Genomic DNA, 888 nt, shown 5'->3' with positions numbered 1-888 from the left:
CCTTGGTGGTGTATTAGCACCAGATTTCCCAAAGTGGTCTCAGATACCAGCCTGCCTGAGAGGATGATTCAAGCATCAGTAGCAAAGCTGGTATGATGAGAGAGGAGGAGAAAAGCCAGGGAACTGAATAGTTGTTTTGTCTTCCATAAGGACCTACATTTGGACAAAAAAGAGCTGAAAGCCAAATGAGGAGTTTTCAGTGAGCAAGGAGGCTTGAACGATGTGTTTGGCCTGACTTGCTGTGCTACCGTGCAGGCTCGTAGAACCCCATGAAAAGGAAGGAGAAAGAAAAGAGACTGTACACACCCCACAAGGATCTCTTGTCTTAACTAAGAAAAGGGAAACTAAGAAAGGGAAAGGCATATTATGACAAATGCAGGGAAAAGGAGGGAACTTGGAAGATCACAGTGGTTTGGACAGGGCCGGCAAGTCTTCTTTCTCACTTTCCTTTTTTCTTGAAGTTGGCCCTCCTGCTAGGATTTTGACAGCGCCCAGATTCTATGGCAGCATATAGTGGGTTGGGATAGCAGCTGGCATTTTGGTCCTGGATTTTTGTCCATTGTCCATTGAAATCCCCCAGTGAAAATGGTTGTATAGCCTTGGTGGAGACAAGCAAATAGGTAGAATAGTTACCAGCTCAGACAACACCATGCTTGCTGTGGTATATGTTATCTTCAACAGGCAAAACTGACATGTAGTTTTCTCTGTAGTGCATTTGAAATCCTTACTTTTAGACAGTTCCCATTCTTTCAATAACTTCCTCATTTAAAAAAAATTTCCAAATTCTTATTAATGCTGACTATTTGGAACTGTAGCATATTTACATATATTATTAGATTCTTTCTCTCTCTCTCTCTCTCTCTCTCTCTCTCTCTCTCTCTCTCTCTC

This window comes from Vombatus ursinus, unplaced genomic scaffold (genome assembly GCF_900497805.2).
Source record: "Vombatus ursinus unplaced genomic scaffold, bare-nosed wombat genome assembly UNPS02003894.1, whole genome shotgun sequence".
NCBI classification, from domain to species: domain Eukaryota; kingdom Metazoa; phylum Chordata; class Mammalia; order Diprotodontia; family Vombatidae; genus Vombatus; species Vombatus ursinus.
Note: the sequence above shows the minus strand (reverse complement) of the source record.